Raw genomic sequence first — 19,010 nt, 5'->3', positions numbered from 1 at the left:
GTAATCCGAGTAAATATATCACACTCTGTACCCAGGGTCTGCGTTTTGCCGTGTGTGCGTGCGTCTTTTGTGGCTTCCTCCTCTATGGGCTGGTTTATGCTGTTGTGTATTGTTGACACATTAATCTTGGTAATGGAAATGCAAAACCACTTTTCATTGAGAACTAGAGTTAAAGTAAAAGATGATTGATGAGCAGCAGTACCCTGCCTTCCCAGCTCTGCACGGCTGCTTCTCTGCCTTGCTGTGAGCTCCACCATCCCCACAGTTAGTCTCCCCGTGAGCCCCGGTGGGACTCACTGGCAGCGCTGCTCCCCAGCCGGCCTGGTGCGCTGGCTGGAGGATGAGTGCAATCAGAGTGTCAGGAGACTGTTCTCCTGGAGTTGCGCGCCTGCAGAGTTCAAGGCTGTGAACAACGCTGTTCAAGGAAGGAGACTCTTAGCATATAATTACCATGTGTTGGTTTTGTTGGGAAGGAGTTGTAGCATCCTAGAGCCCTGCCTTTGTACACCTGTTGCATTGTCTCACTGTCGCATGGTAAGAACCCACAGGATCCGTGCAGCGGCAGCAGGATGGCGAGTTGAGGACCAGTTTGCTTACAGCAGCTACCTGTGTGTGAGAACCCATGGCGGCCCTGTGGCTGCAGCCCAGCAAAGGTCCTTCAGCCCTTAAGTGGTCACACCTCCATCTCCCTTTTAATGGGAGCTTTCCTTCCGACCGCAGTCCTATCCAAGCTCAGAGAAACCCTCCTCAGCATTTCTCCAAGTATCATGCCCTGTATGAAAGTTGGAATGCTGAGCCAAAGGACCCCACTGGAAAGCTGCACACAATTGTTGATCACAGAACACAGCCGTTGTCTTTCTTCCTTCTCCTCCTCTTCCTTGTTAATTTTTCATGTTATCTTTCTCCCAGGACTTCATGTAAAATCATGTGCATATGTCCCTCTGGGTCTCAGATACCATTTTTTGTGTATGTAAAGATTTATTTTATTTTTATTGGAAAGTCAGATTTACAGGGAGAGGGAGAGACAAAGATCTTCCATCTTCTGCTTTACTCCCCAAGTGGCTGCAATGGCCAGAGCTGACCTGATCCAAAGCCAAGTGCCAGGAGCTTCTTCTAGGTTTTCCATGTGGGTGCAGGGTTCCAAGGCTTTGGGCTGTTCTTGACTGCTTTCCCAGGCCACAAGCAGGGAGCTGGAAGGGAAGTGGAACATCAAGTACACAAACCAGCACCCATATGGGATCCTGGCAAATGCAAGGTGAGGAAATTAGCCACTAGGCTACTGTGCCAGACCGCCAGAAGCACTTTTACCGGTTCCTGTAGCTCACAGATGTTTCCCATCTTCACTTGCCAATCTTGTGAGCTTGGGAATTTGACTTCAATGTAAGTCAAGTAGTGTGCATCTTTTCTCTGTGATTTCATTTAATCATCATCAGACTGTTGTAATACTTTTCTTTATTCACACCTGAGACGGTTGAGGCTCGGAGTCGAAGGTCACTCCTCCGCAATCACACAGCTGGGCGTCTGGACTTGTACCCTTGTTAGGCCAGAGCTCTGCCTGCCTGCCTGTATTCAGCTGTCTGAAAGAAGTGTCGCTTCCTCTCCTGATCCCTGGGAGACTGGACGTGGGGTCTAAACTACAGTGGTGAAAAACTGCAGGCTCAGGCTGACATCCATGGGGTGTGAAGGGACACGTGCTTTTGTTCTGAAATTACTCATCGCTGATGTTTAGTGAGCACTGCGTTTGTTCCAGGTGCCATGTTGAATGCAGAGCTTGGGAAAGGGACAGAATCTTCCATGTCTGAGGCCTCAGGGAGCATCAGTCCAACGGGAGAGACGGCTTCCCTTGACAGGCACAGGGCACCATGGGGAGCCTGCCCCGTATTTGCTGCACACACAGACTGGGGGCACTTTGCTCAAGAAGAGGTTGTGTGGGCTGCGTGTTGGGCAGTAGGCACGTGGGCTGAGTGCAGCGTGTTGGGCAGTAGGCACACAGGTTTGTCCTTTCTTTCCAGGCTGTGCTTTTGGAGCCTGGGAAGAAGAGGGGTACATCGAGTCCTCTCAGTTCTTGCACCTGCATTTGAAGGGCTTCCCATATGAAGTGTCTGCAGCTGGTGCCCCTCTGTTTCTAGGGGGGGAGGGTGTCTCCTGGTTCCTACAGGATGCATCCCTTTGGTCCTAACAGTGAGTTTGTGTCGAGCCACCTGCACATACAGAGGGATTTGGGTAGGCACAGGTCACGTGAGGTCAGCAGTGTTTGCTGAGAGCCTCACCGCTGTTGCTAGAAGGAGCTCTCTGGCTATTGTGCTCTGGGAAGAAGGAATGTTTTCATCTCTGAACAATTATGTGCAACGCTCATAATCAACGGGCAGGTTCCATCCACTTTTGCCGGTTTCTTATCGTCTGTGGGGATTACAAATCCCCGCTGTCTCTGGTTGGTGTCCCTTGGCCTCCGGTGCGTCTGAGCAGCCCTCAGGTTTCACTTGGGATCGGCCCTTCCCTGGTGGAAGTGTGAAGCTCTCCAGGTTCAGCGTGGAATGTGTTTGGGAAGCCGCTTTGTGAAGCTGACACTCCATGTCTCTCTTCTTGCTATGAGTGTACCCCCGGGGTCCCACTGAAAGGGCCAAACATCTCTCATTTAAAAATCAAGGAGCTGGGCCCGGCGCGGTGGCGCAAGTGGTTAAGTCCTCGCCTTGCACGCCCGGGATCCCATATGGGCGCCGGTTCTAATCCCGGCAGCCCCGCTTCCCTTCCAGCTCCCTGCCTGTGGCCTGGGAAAGCAGTTGAGGACGGCCCAGGGCTTTGGGACCCTGCACCCGCGTGGGAGACCCGGAAGAGGCTCCTGGCTTCGGATCGGCATAGTATCGGCCCGTTGCGGCTCACTTGGGGAGTGAATCATCGGATGGAAGATCTTCCTCTCTGTCTCTCCTCTCTGTATATCCGCCTTTCCAATAAAAAATAATAAAAATAAATCTTTAAAAAAAAAAAAAATCAAGGAGCAAGGCTAAAATCATTAACTGGAGAGTTACACGAGAGTGGATTTGGTATTGTGGAGTTGTTAGAACCTGGGCAAGTTCCTCCAGGTTCCTCAAGGTTAGGTTGTTCATCGTCAGGAGTTCACGGTGCTTGTGTCCCAAGGAGTTTCTGCCAGGGAAGCAAGTGCCGTTGGAGAATGAAAGTGGTTAATACTGACCAACACAATTCTAATCGGATCTCAGTTGATACATTCATAGAAATATTAGTTGAGTGACTCTAGAGAACATGTTGTATTATCCTCCGTTGGGGGAAAGGAAAACGGAAACAAAGGACCTTAGATTGTTTTCACTGTAACGTCATGCTATCTTCAGAGTTACGTTGGGCCCGATGAGACGTTGTTTTCACTGTAAGGTCATGCTATCTGCAGAGTTACGTTGGGCCCCATGAGACGTTGTTTTCACTGTAAGGTCATGCTATCTGCAGAGTTACGTTGGGCCCCATGAGACGTTGTTTTCACTGTAAGGTCATGCTATCTGCAGAGTTACGTTGGGCCCCATGAGACATTGTTTTCACTGTAAGGTCATGCTATCTGCAGAGTTACGTTGGGCCCCATGAGACGTTGTTTTCACTGTAAGGTCATGCTATCTGCAGAGTTACGTTGGGCCCGATGAGACGTTGTTTTCACTGTAAGGTCATGCTATCTGCAGAGTTACGTTGGGCCCGATGAGACGTTGCAGCGTGTTTGTGTGTTTCAGACTATCACACGAGGGCTCAGTGTATGAGCTGCAGCACTGACATCCCATGTGAGCACTGGTTTGAATCTGGCTGCTCTGTTTATGATCCAGCTCCCTGCTCATGTGTCCTGGGAAGCAGTGGGAGATGGCCCAAGTACTTAGGACCCTGCTACTGATGTGGGAGACCTGGGTGGCACAGGCATGACTTGTAGTCATTAGGGGAGTGAACTAGAAGATACAAGGTTCTCCCTCTCCCTCTTTCTGCCTCCTTCACATTCTCTCTGTGTCTTGCCTACCCTCACCCTCACACTCTCCTTTTTAAATAAATAAAAGTAAATATTTTAAAAAGCAAAACATTATGTGGTATCCCATAGGTACTTACAGTTATTACATCTACTAGAAATTCTTATTAAAGGTGAAAATATAATTACTACATAAAATATAACAATTACTATCTTGAGATAACTTTCAAAAGACTGAAAAAACAGAATTAAGAAGCACCACATTTTCCTGTTAAGGCCCCTCCCATATTCCGTGTATAAATGATAGGTTAGTGACATTTTACTGTATAACTTTAGTAGAAATGGATAGCATGGTTAGTACGACTTGTATTTGTTCAGATTATTATCACTGTTGTTTATGTAGAAACTTAGGAACCTGTTCTAGATGCTCACAGAAGCTTATCCAGAGAGGCCATTTTCTAGGAAAGTGACCTGATAGCCCCCGTTTCTTCTAAGAGCAGACTTTCAGGTCAACTTTGAATGTGGTGGGGCAAGAGAGACATACGGGGTACTGGGCAGTAGACACATTCTTCCAGGAGGAGTGGAAGGGCCGCCAGAACTCATGCTCTTCCTTCACTCCTGAAGCTGCATTTAGCTCAGGGTGTCATAGCGTGTGTCAGGACGGCCGAGAAGTCTAAGGTGCCAGACTCAAGCTCAGGCTGTCACACACGTGGTCTCAGCAGAACCCAGGGATACTTCCAAAAGGTCATGGGGAAGTACAATGGAGACAGAAGTTTAGGGGCGGGAATTTGGCACAGTAGTTGACACAGCTCAGTACATGCACAGCCCATGGCTGAGTGCCTGGGGTCAAGTCCTGCCCCAGCTCCAGCTTGCTGGCAGTGCACACAGTGGCTCAGGTACAGGAGTTCTTCTCTGTCGCTTGCTGGGGAGACCTAGCTGGAGTTCCACACTCCTGGTCTTGGCTTGACCCAGCCAGCTCTTGCTATTGGAGGCATTCGGGAAGAGGGAACCAGTCAGTGGGAGATCTCTGTTTCCTGTCTCTTTCTGTCTGTTTTTGCCTTTCAGGTAAAAACAATATATTTTTAAAGGCACATTTCTTTTCACATAGAAAATTGAAACCATGTATATCTTTTCATCTCTTATGAATTATTTTTAAGACTCCCTGTGTTCTAGGCGCTTTGTGTGGGCCCGGGCACAGTGACGTCACTCTAGTGCGCGAGCAGGGCTCTGTGGTATTTCCCAGCTGAAGGCACCTCTTCCCTTTCACCCCGCACCTCGAAAGTTTTAATTTTATAGAATCAGATCTCGTGCGTATCGTTCCTCTCACAGAGCCACATCACATGCTTTGAATTCAGTGTCCTGCCTTGTGTACTTGGCGGCAACATAGTATAAACACGCAGGGAAATTTCCCTGGAGTTCAGCTCTGCTTTTTATACCGGGCCTAGCTCGAGTTTGCAGCGAACTAAAAAGAGCTGCGTTGCCTTCCACATGCCCTGTCATCTCTGGTGGGTTCAAATACAATTTCTCCAAGCAGCCTTGGTATTTCTGCTCTCACTGGCCTTGAATCTGAGAGTCGAAGGATTTCTTTGGAGTACACACAGCCGCGTCCTTTTGACAGACAGTGCAAATTAAAAGATCCGGCACGGCCCAGGAACCTGGGACCCAAACGTGCCCCTTGGGTTTTCATTTACTGTTAGGTGCTGCAGACACAATTATTGCTGACAGGGAAGCAGAGGCTGGTGGCAGAGTGCGTGCGATGGGTGGCTCATGCCAAGCCATAATTGGGAGGATTATTTTTAATCAGAACATACCCTACAGCCCAAACATTGGAAATCTCCTGTAAGGCCAGGGTAGGAAATTAAACAACCAACAATGAGACTCAAAGTGGGGTGTTGTGGGGGATGGGGATTGTTGGTCTCTCCCAAGGCCCCTGCAGCTGCGGTGGTCACTTGCTGTCCCACTCAGGGGAGCTTGGGAGGGACCGTTCTGCGGAGTGCCCCACAGGTGCTGTGCCCAAGCCCTTGTGGCGCGGTGAGTACAGCCCCGTTGCATACAGAGGACTAGTTTTTGCTCCGCGTATTGAAGCTGTGTCAAGTCAAGGGTAATCTTGGAGTAGCAACTCCAACTGCATTTCTGCACAAGGAAAGGAGCCCAGAGGTTCCTTCCTTTTGGAAATCATTCACAAGTACCTTCTAAGTGCTAGGTGCTGAGCTGGCCGCTGGCACATGTTTCTTCTGTCAGTCATCCAGACAAATTTGCCGTTTTGTCAAGGAATGTCAGCACGTATTTTGGTGGGAAGGTTGTCATTGGTCAGACAGCCACGGGACTCTTTTTGGCTGTTTGCCTTAGTAAATACATACGGCATAGCAGTGCCAGCTCACTCTGGTGTGTAACCCTCACACCAAGTTTCTGAAAAGGATATTGTTATCCCTATTCTGTAGGTGTGAAAACTGAGACTCGGAGAGGTCAAAGGACCTGCCACAAGTCTCAGTGGGTTGGAGAATTAATTTAAAAATTATTTTCAGGATTTCAGAGACAGAGGGAGACATATTCCATTTGCTGGTTCACTCTGCAGATGACCACAACAGTCAGGTCTGACCCACGCGCACCAAGCTACCCTGGTCCCCCATGTGGTGCAGGAGCCCAAGCGCTGGGGGAACCTTCCACTGTTTTCCCAAGTGGATCAGCAGAAAACTGGATCAAGAGCAGAGAACCTGGGACTCAAGCCAGATTTCTTATACCGGATGCCAGTGATTCAGGCAGAGGCTTAATCCCCTGTGCCACAACAGTGGTCTTGAGACTTCATTGCGAATCTGAGTCTCTGTGCAAAGTCTGGCCACTCACACCTGTGATGAAGCACTGACTGGGGCTCTGAGTCACCGGGAATGGGTCTAAATTTAGCAGCAGGGTGACCAGGCCTGTCTTTGCTTCCTTGAGTCAGTGTTTGCTGAACACTCTCCCTGCGTTGAGCTGGTGGTCTCCACAGGGTGAGCAAGATCAACACATCCCTTGCTCTCATGGAGTCACGCAGTGGTGAAACCAGCAAAGTTTGAGTCGCTTTTATCTGCATGTAAAATGACAGTTTCAAGGAATGTTATGGGGGAGGGGGACAGTAGGTTCTTGGGAACATTTGAGTGGGGTTTTTGTAAGGAAGGAATAAAATATAGGAGATATGTGGATATACCAAGCATCCCAGATCGAAGACTCCAAAGGGACAGCCTCTGTTGACAAGAGAGGAGTAACACACAGTCCAAAGCTGGACAGTGCAAAGGCTGGTCAGCCTGCTCTCTCTGCTGTACCAGGGAGGCTGGAGCTGTGACCAGACTCCTCCACGTGAGAGGCCAAGTTATGTCAAACGGTAGGACCGAGGTAAAATGGGAAGCCGTTGACCCAGGGTGTAAACTGCCAGGTAGTACGATGGCATGTCTGTTTTGTGAAGAGTGCCCCAAGGAGATGTGAGGGATGCGCCTCTGGGGACTATTATGCTGTGTGTTTAGCAGCGTGTGCAGGAGCAGAGACGTGGCAGCCGCCAGCTCTGTTGATGGTGTCGGGGTGGGCAGCGTCAGCCATGTCCTGACTGCCCACAGGTCACGAGCATCAGTGTTTTGGAAGTAATCAGGCTGCTGTTCTGTGCATCCATTTGGGTGCAGGGCAGAGGTGAAGGCAGCTAACGCTTGCAGCGAGCATTTGCCTCCGTCCCACCTGGCTTTGTTGTGATGTCCTTTCGAGTTTACTTCACTTTCCAGCTCTTTATTTCCTGCATTTTCTCAGTAGGATGAAAATTCCACGCGGTTCCCCTGGGGCCAGATCTCTTCCCTGGTCACAAATTGCTCTTTAGATAGTTTGCAGGAGTAATTGCAAACTCAGAACAATCTTTGTTAAAGGAAAAGAAAGGGGAAAAAAAAGAAAGAAAGAAAAGAAAAACAGTCTGTGGCTTCTCTGGAACTCCTGGGAATATCCGAGATTGTGCCGGTTCTCTGGTGCCCCCGTGCTTGTACTGATCACCCCCATTCTCTCTTTGTAAATTACTATCAGCCTTCAATTGTTTCTGTGATGATCCACCCAAAGGGTCTGCTGGATGCCTAGTAGTGGAGAAGGAGGGTTAGACAATTCACTTGGCCTGCTGGTTGTCTTTACAAATAGATGTGGGGTGTGAGCCTAGACTACAGGGCATGTGGAGTTAGATGTGACTGCCTGGGGAGCCCAAGAGAGGACCCCGTTGCTCGGAAAAAAGCTCTGTGTAGACTGAAGACCCACATCCTTCCCTGGTGCTGTGTCCTTTTGAGAAATCACTTCCCAGCCTCTCACAGTTACTGGGGGCTGTGCCAGATGATAAGGCGCCAGAGTGGGATGAAACACTGCCCTCACCAACCAGGAGCATTGGCTTCCAAAGGGTAAGGGGGTGATGTCCATTTTTGGGTTCTAATACAAGGCACTTTCTTCCCCACTCAAGAATCCATTCCAACTGGATGAGCTAATGAAAACCACAGAGTGAGCCTCTTGTGTCAACACTGAAGAAGGAGCTGCCATTGCATGAGGTGAACAGCGGTTTAGAAAGAGATGAGATGATCAGAGGGCCAGAGGAGAAACAGGGCCTCTTGTGTCTGGAGGGTCTTCCTTGTGTCTGGTTGAGCTGGATCTTGGGTGTTGGGGATGTAAGGAGTGACTGGAGAGCAGAGAGGGGTTGAGAAGGTTGAACCTGACCATGGTGGCTGACATTACTTTTGGTAACTAAGAGGATTCATGCTAATTTTGATAAAGACTCTGTGTTATACTAAGGTTTCAATAAATCTGGTGTTATTATTAAGACTCAGATAATCCTCTCACTGGGGCATGCAATGAATTTCTACAAGAGAACTCCGTAGTTTCACTGTTAATGTCCTAATTGTCCTCCTTTCCCTTTTTATGTGGTTTCACTCCTTTTATCTCTAAGATCTTGTCTCCATTGTTCCTTGGTAGGGTCAGCATTCCTGAGCAAGATCTGTCTTCTAAACTGGACTGTGGTCACCAACACTACAGTACCCAGAAGTTTTGCTTAATAAATTGTAATAAACTTACAACTAGCACTGACCTTGTGCCAAGTACTAAATGAACTGCTTTACAGGTATTAACTTTCAGTATTCAGCCTAGTCCCTTGAGGCAGTTGCTGATGTTTTCTTGGTTTGACTGATGAGAAAATTAAGACAAAGAAAGGTTAAGTGATTTAGTCATGATTGCAAACCCCGTGCAGTGATCCCCATGATGATGGGAGAAATGAGCGAATGGTTAGCTGTGTGTTTGACAGATGGCTGGGTGGCTGAGTGGGGTGGATGGGTCAGGGGATAAATGGATAGATGGATGAATGGCACTCTTACTGGTCTTTCATGACACTGATTTGCGAGAGTGATCCATTTATTCAGGAAAACAGACATCAAGACATAAAATTATAAAGTAAACGGTTCTTAAAGGATGAGTGGTCACCAATTTCCATTTCACTCATAGCTTCCTAAATTCCTGGGTCTCCGTGAGTCTCTGTAAGATTCTCTCAATTATTAGTACTAGTGGAGTCACAAAATGTGAACCCATATATACAAGGAGTCTTACAAAGTTTCATGGAAAATGCATTTGATGAGAAAAAAAAAACAACAAGAATTTCAACTTACTTTTCATAAAAAAAAGATTGACATTTAACATATCCACATATTCTTTAAAGTGCTTTTGTGTGTCTTTACACATATATACTATTAAAGGAAGGAATATTTTCTGACTGTATCTACAAGTAATATTTAAAATGAAACTGTTATTGTGGACTACAGTGAATTTGAGCATAAATTATGTCATACTTTGGTAAGAGTCATTGAATGAGCAGTGGCTCAGAATTCCAGGCCGTTATGATCCATTCTTGTCTCTGCTTCTCAGCTTTCTCTCCAGAGGTGTCCACCCTCACGAGTGCAAGGTTCCATGAAAGTCTTACAGACCTGTTAGTAGAACTTAGATTTTCTGGCTGTTGATCACCTTTCTCTCAACTTGCCACGTTACGTGAGATTATAAAGACCGTTTTCAGTTCAGGTGATACTAGGTTCATGTAAATATTACTGATCATGTATCTTCCCTTTTTTGATTAGGTGATAGTAACCATGTTTCCAAAACTTATTTCAGATGTGACCCCATATATTGTCATTTTCTCACTGTAAGATTAAGCCACTTTCATCTTTGAATTGTTAACTGTCACGTGATTTAGCTTTATGAAAATCCTACAGATACAGACTGGAGAGATCCAGTTTATTTTATCGAGCCCAACTCTGTGCAGGAAAATGGGCAATTTCTCTACCAGCATCCATTTCCTGTCTCTCCTTGAACTCGTCATGTGACCAAGTACTCACAGTGTAAAGAACACAGCAGAATGCTTCTGAAAGTGGTGTCCAACTGCAGGAGTTCAAATTTAGTCCCCACGCTGTCATTCATGTTTTGTGCAACCTATTGAGATATTTAAACCACGGTTCCTTCTTCTGGAATAAAGTGCTCACACCTCCCTTATTGGAGAAGGAAAAGATTCAATGAGAATGCATTGAAGCACATCATCACCCATCCCCCCTAACATCACTGTTGTTGGGTTTATCATAGAGTCAAACTTTGTCTTGGAGATTGATGGGGGCTCCTGTGACAAACAAGAGACAGAATTCCATGGCACATGCCTCAATGCTGAAGCCCTGCCTTCTTTTCTCCCTTAGGAATCTGCTGAAAGAACTCATGCAAGTGGAACCTACAGCTTCCTTGATCAGACGCACCAATCAGTAAGTGCCACCCATTCTGAATACTGGTTGCAGAAACAGTGGTTATACCCGTTGCTCTGACGGGGATCTTACTGTGAAGTTCCAGCCTGTGGCCCTGAAGTTCCCACAGAAGCCCTGCTGTCTGCCTGTGTCTCCTTTTTGTGCCCCATTGTGTAGAAGAGGGTGTACCAGGTGCAACTTCCCTTCTGTAGTCTCGGTTGCCACCCTTCTTGGAATTCTAGAAAACCTTGAGTGTTGCTGATTAGTCCCACTGTCATCACCTGGGACTGGAAATGCATCCTGGGTCTCTTCCTTCTTTTTCCTCAGGTGTCCTCAGCAGGAAACAGTGTGTGTTTCTCTCCCTCAGTCACGTGACCTGGCAAAGCAGGAGGAAATGCCAGCAAACTCAGTATTGCTTAGTGGGAATGCATATTGCTGGAGACATTTAGCAACAATTCATTTTGCTCTTTTTGAGCCATAATACATGACTACTGTATAAAACTACTGCAGGAAAGAAATCTGTACTTTAGGATGCTGGGGTACACTTTCAAAATTTCATTTGTTTTTAGCAAGTAAGCAGTTTTACGTCGTCTGCCTTTCTTGATGCACACAAGGACTTTATTTTTGGTGAAATTAGCAGTATTTTGTCCAATTTATCCAACTTTTTTTTTTAAATATATACTAGAGGATTTGGGGTAGTTCTTCCCTAATGTCTGACACAAGCTCTCCTTTGCAGCAGTCCTATCCGATAATAACTTACTTTATGGATAAATCTATAGTAATTGAACAACAAAGATCAAAATTTTAAAAGGCTGACTTAGGAAAATATTTATTTTCTAAAATGTAGCTTCCTTCCTAGGTTTCTGATTACTTAGCATATTCTTTTTCAGAGAGCGCTAGGGTATAATTTGGTGTATAAAAATACCATCGCATGGCATAAAGGAGCAGGTGGAATTGGAGGCTGTGGAACTCCAGACCTGGAAGAGGCTGATCAAAGGGAATTCACTACCCTCAGTAGCATTGCCCGGCTCCTCTGTTGCGAAGAAGTTTGCATTTGTGAATTAGAAGGAAGGAGGAGGAGACTGAGAAATGAGAAGATGGTGTATTAGCTGTTTGCTACATCAGAATGACTTACTGTAGCCCTGATCAGCTAAAGCTTGTATCACAGCAGATTAGAGTCCTGGCTTTTGTTCCTGATAATAAAGGAAATTCCATCTCTAATTCCCCTACATGCCACATCTGTCTTTTCATGCCTTTGAAGTTCAGGCTACAACATTTCCTGAAAACCTTGGGCTTTTGTTAGCGAGAAAAGAAGGCGCTGTCTGGCGTGAAGCCTGTCTGGATCTATTGGTGTGAAGTTCAGTGTGCTTGTTACTCTGGCTGTTGTATGAGGCAGCCTTCCCCTAGGTGCATCTTGGTGGTGCTGAGTGGTGGGGGCCGTGGAGGAAGGAGAGTCTCCAGATGAGTTTTCAGATTATCCGTGACCCTCTGGCCCCTCTGCCCTCTGAACACGATCCAAGGTGCACTTCTGGGAAGAAACGGCTGTGCCGATCCTGCAGTGGGGCTGGGGTTCTAACCTAGGGGAGGCTCTGGTCCCCGAGATAATTAGTACAGTGTTGTAAGGGAGCTCGTGTTAATTTGTCTGTGGATATGTGTTTCCCTATCTACAGCAGCAGTCTGAAGAGAGAGAGATAGAAAGTATTAATTTGCTGCTCCAAACCAGTGAGCAGATAGGATAATGTTTTTGAAAATGAGAGAAGGAAGAAATGGGGAAAATGGCTCACTGGAGAGGTGAGGGCAAGCTGCCCGATTCATGTGTGTCTTTCTTATGATGGCAGCTTCCCTGTCACTTGAGCCTCATCCAGCTTGCTTGGGCCAAGGGGTTGCTACCTGTGGAGCGAAAATGGAGTTGTGGGAGGCTGCTTTGTTATAGGAAAGCAAGGGACCTCACAGTGCCTTTGGTCCCATGGCTTGCCATCCATTTCTCTTCTCTCCTAATGCGGAGGTGAGAGACTGGAAGGGAGGCTTCTTCTGTGCAGTGTTCCCACATCTCAGAGTTGTACCTTGGCCAGTGTTGGGGTGAACATCTCATTTTGTTCCGAGTATGTAGAAAACCAGTTCCCATTTTCTACCTCCAAGGTCATTCCCAGTTGCTCCCCAGAATGTTCTATTCCGATCCTTTGGATATCAGTTGGCCAACATGTCTGACACATGGCTCACACCAGCCAACATGTTCTTTCATGTATAGCTCTGTACATTGCTGTAAGTGTGTGCTTCAAGGAAGCTCTCAAGAAGGTCGGAATCACAGGGTTCTGGGTTGCACTTCAGTATTGGCATGTTTTCTTACTGCTGGTACGTCAGTTTAGTTTCCAGTTGAATGTTTCCTCAGTCTCTCCTGTCAGCTCAAACTCTGATGGCTTGCCGCACCAAAGTTACAATTAATTCCTCGAGCAAAAATTAATCTAACATTCTTCTTTTTCCTTAATCCAGCCGTGTATGATGGATCTTTCTGTAATCACAAGAATAATGCCCCCACAGAGCTTTATTGACAAATTAAAACTGTGTGTGTTTAAGGTATAAACACAGTCTATTCATATATAATTCATATATCAAGACCTTATGTAATGATCACCATAATCAAGTTCATTAACATACCCCCCACCTTACGTTAGTTAGCTTTGCCGATAGAATAGAAGGTGGTCGTCTTTCTCTGCACTGTCCATTATAGCAATCAGTGGCCACATGTCACCACTGACTGCTTGAAATGCGTCTTCTGCATCTGAGAAAGAAGTGGTTTTTTAAACGTTTGTCTGTAATCTTAGTGGAAGCATATGTGGTTAATAGCTGCCAACTCTAACAATTGCAGAGGGGAGACTTTGTGAATACACAGGGTGTTCCCACGTTGTTCACACTTGTACCCAGGTTGATCCTGGAGCGGTGCAGATCACCCAGGGCCCTGAGGGGTGAATTGCTGCTGACCTCTGCCCTGTCCCCTGTGTTTGCCCATGTTTCAGAGACACAGAGCTCACAGTCTCCAGGAATGCAACTGCTGTGCCACGTGCGTGTCCCTTTTCACTGCTTGGTGCCTACCCTCCACTGATGATTCAAGTCCATCCCCTTTGACTTCTGTGGACAGTATCTACTGCGGGGTTGACCTGAAGTGGACCCACCTGTGCTTGTTGCCTGTAGTGATGAATAAACAGATTAACAGATGCTAAATAGATGTTTCTTACCTTCTAATGGAGCACTGTGTAAGTGGAACATGTCATCTTAGATGAGAGTGAGCCGTATGGGTGCCCATGATGAAGGCCTTTGATTAACTGCATACTCTTCGATGCTGCTTCTTCTACTGTCAGATACAGGGTAATAGACTCAATCTATCAGTTAGTTTTAGTGGCATGTGCCACATGGATTACCCCGTGTCCTAATTTCATTCTCTCTATCACTTGTGACTGCAGAAGCCTAACACTTGATTGTCAGACAGAACCTGCTTGCCTATCTGTGGATGCCTCTCTTCTCCCAGGTCTCTTGATCACAGATGTGTCCCTTTAGTCACAGATGTTTTTCTCCTAGCACCAACAGATGAGTGGGTCTTTCATCTGAGCTTGCCAATAACCTCACTTTTCCTCAGTCCCTCCCTTGTCTTGCTCTGAGTGCTAACTGTACTCACATTGCTGTGAGATTTTTCCCATGTACTTCTCGTGCCTAAAGCCAGCTTTCTCTGGATGCCACCCAACAGATTGAGGGAATTACATTGTTGAAACATAAATATCATCTACTTAGCTGCTGAATAAACTGGTTCTTATCTAACACTTTAGCTTATCCCTGTGATGCCCTTATTACCTTATTTTTCAGCCTAGCTAAGTTGATCTTTCAACTCCAAGCTCATAATGCGTTTGTTCTCATCAGTTGCATTGCCCCATATTGTTGTAGCCTCCGCTTCTGTATACATCTTAGTCAAGCCCTTCTAGTAGTGAGAGTCTATCTGTGGGCTTCAGCTCTTTGATCGTCCCTTATAGAATAAAGAAAATCTTAAAGCGGCATTCAGGATAGGGGATTGATGCCATGGTAATAATGGAGACTCTGGAGCCTGGTGGAACAGGTGAGAGCAGTAGGGAGTAAGAGGGAGTGGAAAGAGGAATGGCTGCCATCCAGGGTGTGGGATCCTGTTGAATGAGAAAACCCACAGATTGGCTGTAACTGGAAGAGGTCGGGAGGCATCAGCCAGAACACTTGGGGGAGAGATAATGAGAGCAGTGGTGACATGCACATTTCTTTAATTAACGGCCCCTTGTAGGGTGGGTTTGTTATCAGCTGTATGTGGAGCCCTGTGCTCTGGGGACACACAGCATCGTGACTCATTTTGATAATTCTCACTGACAGCCATGCTCGTTTTGATATCTGACCAGTCACCAGCCCTCCTTATGCACTCCTGTTTTTAGCATGTCTTCTTGGGGCCTCCTTGTCTGTGCGAAACTGCCACAGAGCAGAGCTCAGGCAGATCCTTCCCCTTCCTCCTCCTCCTGTATTCTGGAGGAGGGGTGCAGGAGTGTTTGAGGAAATGAGGGGGACTCTAAGCTGGGGCTGGCAGAAGAATGAAAGAAGACGCACAGCTCCTTCTGCCTCTCTATTGTTAGCACAAAGGGAGGTGAGAAATAACACAGGAGAGAAGGATCATCTGCCTGATGGCAGGATTTAAGGACCTTGAATAAGCAAGAGAGAAGCCTGCAGCAGCTCCTCACCGAGGGCCTGCTTATTCTCCATCACTTTCCCCAGTTTAAATCTGCCACCGCACTTAGGATGCATCCTAATTATCATTTTTATTACTTGTGTATTATCTGTCTTGCCCATTGAACTGGAGGAGTTAGGACGGGATTGTGTGTGTCTGTCTCGCTTGCTGCTGTGTCCTGAACACCCACAGGAGTGACAAACACATCCATATTTTGAATGAATTATTTATTGAGTGGTGTGGATTAATGCAATGAGCAAGGATCCCATTTGTGCTTTTAAACCATTCTTCTGTCATTCACGAACCACCTCCACCCCCACCTCAACACCCCCCAGATCAGTCTTTGTGAAGTTCAGAGAAGCAGGTTCTAGTCCTGGCTCTGAGTTCACCTGATGCTTCACCACCCATCAGGCTAATCTGACTCCATTTCCTTGTTACAGTGATGTTAAATAGTAAGGAATTCAAGACCTAAGACTCCTTCCAAACTGGAGGGCAGAGAGTGCATAAGGAAGATAGGCTCCTGAAGATGACATTGAAAGGGGAGGTGCTGTGACTCCATTGACACTAAGAGGGATACCTTAGGACGGGTGGGCCATCCTGGCCCTCCTGTGTAGGGAAACAAGCATGTTGTCTCCTGGGCCAGGAAATGTGCCGCGTAGGCTTCCAGCCAACACAGGACAGGCACACTGCTTTCTCTTGACTCTGTTAATAAACCAATACTAATACAGTTTAATCCACACTCACAGGATGAGTTAGAGAATTAAAGGGAGTAAAAACAGCTTGTACTTGGATCTTTCTCTGTTGACTCTGCCTCCTAAGAGGTGAAATCTTTGTTTTCTTCTTAATCATTCATTATTTCCCCATTGGAGGACCTAAAGACAAACACTGGGTTGATGTCTCTGCTAAATCCCTTCACTGAAGCTGAAGACTGAATCTGCTTGCTGTTTCTACTTCAGTGTTAGAATTGAGATTATTTACTTGAGACATGGGTGGACCTGTAAGAAGACTTAACTGTCCATCTATCTCTAGCTATATGAACATGTGGGTAGATTCTTTAGGATCGTGGAAACCATTTGCAGATCCTTGCTTCACAAAGTGCGCATTCCAACCCTCTGCCTGGTACATAATCAGTGCTAAGTAGATGGAAGCGATGACCACTGTTCATACTGAGGACAGTTTTATGACTGGGAAGTTCTCTTTTCTGTTGCCACCTGATGTGCTGACGTGAGTTTGACTCTGTGTGTGTGCACTCATTGACAAGTTGATTAACTCTTTTTTTTTTTTTAAATTTTATTATTTTTCATGAAAGGAGAGAACAGAGAGAATCTCCATCTTCATCCCAAAGCACACAAACTCATAACCAAGCTGGCCTCCAAAGAAGTGATTAAACCGCTCGCCGGTCACCGGCCTAGTTGATTAACTCTTATAGGACCTCCAGAGACCCCTTTAATGAAGACAAATCATTAAAAAAAAAAAAAAGAAAGAAAGAAAAGAAACTCTTGTGTCATATTCCAGCTGATATGTAAGCAGGTGTTCTTATCCTGAGATTGTTATCATTCATTCCTTTCAAGAAGCTGTGGGGCAGTTTCATGGGTGAGTCCAAGCTGAGTGCTGAGGCTATTAGAATGAAAAGACAGATGAGGCCTTGAGCCCATGCTCAAGTTTTTAGATAAAATTTTAAATAAGATGACCCAGGATGCATGAGCTGCTGTGGGCTCCCCTCTTCACATTGAGCAAGGAGGTGACAGGCTCATGTACACCCCCTGGTAGATACCAGATCTTGGCTTACTTCATCCCAGCCTGGATGTTCTCGGTTCACCACTGGCTGGCCTTCCCCACCATCCTTCCTTATGCTTCCTGAAGGACATGGTCTCCTCCCCTAGACGACGACCTTTGGGACTTTGGAGAGCCAGACCCTCCCCATCCGAGTCCATCAGCCTGCCCTCTGTGCAGAATCGATGCCCGTTTCCAGCTGCTAATGCATTAATAACAGAAACGTCCCTGGCCGTGACCTACCTGAGTCATTACACACTAATCATAGGAGGCAATTTCAAGCAGATTGACTGGTGATCGTGTCCTCCCCGGCGTCCAGGCGAGAGGACACACGGCTGCCTTCACAAGCCCGGAGCAGATGGCCCGAGAGCATAATCACCCACCGCAGCCGGTGAAGGTCTGGCTCCAGGAAGGGGAGCCCACACGTCTTGCATGCAAATCTGGGCCATCTCACCCAGGGGCACTGCACTAACTGCCCGCTCTCCATTTTGGAGCAGAACCCGTGCCCTTAGTAACCTTGCTAGTGCCCAGGTTAAACTTAGCATGGCAGCAGTTCTCTGCAGACCTCGAGGGAAGGGGAGTGGGGTCCCCTGCATCTGAATCACGCAACAGAGCCCATCACAGTCCTGGAGCTGCTTCACATCCTGCCCGGCTTTGCCTGAATCCAGGTCCAGGTTTGCAGTGCAAAGCCATGGCCTTTATGGTCTTGAGCTTCTGTACTACTGTTTCCCTGAAGTTGAACTTGGAATGTATTCTGTTTGTGCCTGGCTAGTTCCTCTATCACTATCCTAAGTCTCTCAGTGTTTTGTGCCTTTATCGTGGGGATTTAGGAGGCTTCTGTTCTTTACAGCATCATTGGTAATACCAGTTAATTATTCAGGACCTGTACAATCTGCTTCTTGTGGATATTTATATACTTCTGAATGGAAATGTTTGGGAATAGGATAGAAGCGCCTTTAGCATTCTGTATTGCTTATTCCGTTTTTAAATGGATAATGCTCATTTATAGTAGCTCAGAGCGCTTTGGGCTTTCTAGCATTGTCGTCTTGTTTATGATGGATCTTCAAAGAATTCATGGGAAATGCGCGTATGCATGAAATTGGAAATTTTCTGTAGTACAATAATTCATTATTTAATTCCATTTCCACACAAACTTTTTGAAGTTCCTTCACATTTGCCCATAATGAGGACTCACGTTGTTTGTAAAAGGAGCTAAGCCAGCAACTTGTTTGTAGCAATTAAACATGTGAATCGTAAAGAACTTTACCTTAAAGAACTTAGAAAAAAGAGGGGAAGCCAGATCAGCATGTAATTCATTTTTCCCATCACTTGATCATGTCCTGAGGAAAAAAAAAACGGATCAATTCAGACACTAGGCAGTTCTGAGCCAGGTGCAACCCAAGAGCCTCCCCCTTGGTCTGATCCGAGATAAACATTAGGTTATTTCTTAACAAACATTCAGAGAGCTGGAAATCAGAGATCCTGTAGTTTCAGTTTTGGGGACAACTGCTCTATCTATAAATTCACATACAATGCCTTTGCTATGTGCGTTGTGTGCTTGGTCTGGTTTTTTAGAGCACACCTTGCAATAACAGCTTCTGAAAATGCTGTTGTTGGAACTTCGTGGAAGTGAGATAATGCCTGACACTTTTGGTTGTGTGTGCTCCGTACATCCAGCAGTTCATTTAGATTCCAATAAGGGAAGCAGTAGCTCTAGTGGAAAAAGTGCAGACGGTGAGACAAACAAATGGGAATTCAAATATGGGCTCTCTTTTTTCTTTTTTGTTTCTTTCTTCTTACCACATCT

At 46.4% G+C, this 19,010-nt stretch overlaps 1 protein-coding gene across 3 annotated transcripts in view; it reads left to right on the top strand.

Annotated features, from left to right (window-relative positions):
* The first annotated feature begins 10,659 nt into the window (after window positions 1-10,659).
* Window positions 10,660-19,010, top strand: part of RBFOX1 (RNA binding fox-1 homolog 1) — a 1,044,467-nt gene continuing 1,036,116 nt past the window's right edge. For all 3 annotated transcript variants that reach the window (XM_040973377.1, XM_040973373.1, XM_040973376.1), the window contains exon 1: window positions 10,660-10,722. The gene's annotated coding sequence lies outside the window, so the exon portion shown is untranslated. The remainder of the gene's footprint in view (window positions 10,723-19,010) is intronic.

This window comes from Ochotona curzoniae, unplaced genomic scaffold, assembly GCF_017591425.1.
Source record: "Ochotona curzoniae isolate NIBS_2020 unplaced genomic scaffold, NIBS_Ocur_1.0 contig_2321, whole genome shotgun sequence".
NCBI lineage: Eukaryota > Metazoa > Chordata > Mammalia > Lagomorpha > Ochotonidae > Ochotona > Ochotona curzoniae.
The sequence above is the reverse complement of the archived record's forward strand: the minus strand, read 5'-3'. Positions and strand labels throughout refer to the sequence as shown.